The sequence below is a fragment of the Protopterus annectens genome, chromosome 11.part0 (assembly GCF_019279795.1).
Source record: "Protopterus annectens isolate FY-2018-M chromosome 11.part0, PAN1.0, whole genome shotgun sequence".
Taxonomy (NCBI): Eukaryota; Metazoa; Chordata; order Ceratodontiformes; family Protopteridae; genus Protopterus; species Protopterus annectens.
In genome coordinates, this window is record NC_056745.1 from 232,848,336 (window position 1) to 232,850,835 (window position 2,500).

Here is a 2,500-nt window from a genome sequence, read left to right on the forward strand (position 1 = left end):
TGTAGTGGGCAGCTTATTGTTTTGGTAGAGTTTCCATATTTTATGTCTTTGGTGCATGATCTTTTTTGTTTCTTTCGATAGCCAAGGAACATTTTTGGCTTTTATCCTTTTTTTTTCTTAGCGGGGCAAGGGAGTTTAGGGTATCTAAGAAGACGGAGTTGAAGTATTCTGTAGCACTGTCAAGAGGAAATGTGTTTGGCATTTGCCAGTTCATCTGTTTAAAAATGTTTTAGAAACTTGTAGGGTTGAAGTTAGTGAGGTTGCGGGTGTGGATGTATTGGTGCTGGTGTGGGGTAGAGCTGGTTGAGCGATGTATGAAGGCAGGAAAGTTGTCGCTAATGGTATCAGGAATGGTGCCAGCGTTAGTTATTTTACTTGGATCTGAGACTAGGATCCAGTCTAAGGTGGATCCAGGTGGATTTATTTTGTTTGGTTGGGTGATGGGGGGAGGATCAACTGAGAGAAGTTATAGAGGTTAACTGTTAGGGAGGGTGAGTGGCAGTTGATTTTGTTACAGTCAATATTTACATCTCCTAGGATGTATGTTTCTTAGTGGATTCTAGTAGAAGCCCATAAGAGAATTTCTTCAAGTGTAGAGATATTATTACCAGGTGAGATATATAGGGCAATAATACAGATATTTTTGTGTTTATTTAATTTTAGTAGTCAGGCAGTTCTGTATTCTGGATTTGGGGAATTGTAATTTGGAGGGGAATTATGGTAAGGAGGTTAGAGCAGACTAGGGCAGAGCCGCTACCTTTTTTGTTAAGGAGGTCGCTTCTGAGAGCATGAAATCCTGGGGATAGGATCTCAGAGTCAGAGATGGAGGGTTTGAGCCATGTTTCGGAGATGGCTGAGATGTCAGGTTGGTTATGGCTTAGCTAAGCTTGAAATTGGTGAATTTTGTTGTTAAGACTTTGTGCATTTAAAGTGAAAAGCTTTAGGGTGCTGTGGTAAGAGGTGGATGATAGAAGGTGGGTGTTGGCAAAGGATGGGGTAGGACCAGGTTTAGGATGAATATCCCCAGCTTGGACTAAGTTATTAAAGGTATTATCCTTTAGCCATTTAAGTTTACTAGGTATAAGATTTGATGGTTTTAAGGTTAGAGTGAGTGAACGTGTCTTAACTTTAAAGGAGAGAATTTTAGGGTGGAATAAGTGAAGAGTATTGGGCTGAAAGAGAGATGAGGAGATGGAGTGGAAATGGGAGTAGGATTGAGTGTGAAGGTGTGTATGTATGATAGTTGTTTTGGTGGCTAATTTTGGGCAAGTATTAGAGTTGTATTGGCTAGCAAAATATAGGGGAATTAGGATAAGGGGGAGGAGGCATGGGACTAAAAGAGTATGATGACTTGATAAGAGCATATTAGGGTAAAAGGGAGAAAGAATGATGTAGGAGTATGGAAAAGAGAAGGTTGAATACGAAGGGAGGTTTTAGTGAGTGCTGAAGGATTTTATAGGACCTTAGTATCAGAGTAGTATAGAAATGCAGTAAAAGAGGGAGTTGTAATTATATGGGTGGTATGCAGATGGAAGAGTGTGAAAGGGAAGTAGAGGGGAGGGATTTGGTGGGGGGAGCAGCTATTGGGTCAGTAGGTTGGGGAGGGGTCAAGGAGGAATAAAGCTAGGAGTGCTGGGGGCAGGTGGCAAATGGGGGCAGGGTAGGTGAGCGGAGTGAGCCCGAACGGCGAACGGAGCGGGGAGAGGTGAGTACAGCAGAAAAAGTATCAGTGAAGGACAGTTAAATGGCTGTAGAAAGAGGGTTTGTTCTAAAAGTTTTGGGAGAGGTAGTACAGGCTGATTACTGGGGGAGGTTTAGCATGGAGGGAAAGGATATATGCAGTCATAGAATGATAAATTCAGCAGACTCTATTGTAGAAAATTAACTTAGGGTAAAAGTGTACAAGTAGGGTTTACTTAGGTAGATGCTGCTACTCAGTGGTAGAGGGAGGAAGCAAGCAGCAAGGAGAGTCTAAACCCGACTTAGGTTTAAATATAGCCTTAGTTGTGGAAAACAGGATGGGGAGAGGGTATATGGTCTACGGTAGGCTGCTAGAACGCATTCACGGGAGGCCAGACTAACACAAAAGGTATTACAACAAGGCAATGTATATTTAGTAGTGAGCAACATACATTTAATACAATCTTGTTTGGGGAACTTTTCAGCAGTAGCTTTCTGATTACCAGGCAGGCTGGCAGAGTTAGGGTGTCTTAAGGAGGTGGCTGGAGTTATTCATTTTTGCTTTGAGGCAGGAAGGGAGCATCCAAGACAGATTACTGTAGAAAGAGAGAGACAGCACTTAGGTAGAGTTGTATATAGATAGAAAGGGGAGGGAGGGAGGGAGGAAGCTAGGTAGAGAGCGATATATAGAGAGAGACGTATATATGTGTATATATACATATATACATATATATATATATATATATATATATATATATATATATACACATATACATATATACACATATATATATATATATATGTGTGTGTGTGTGTGTGT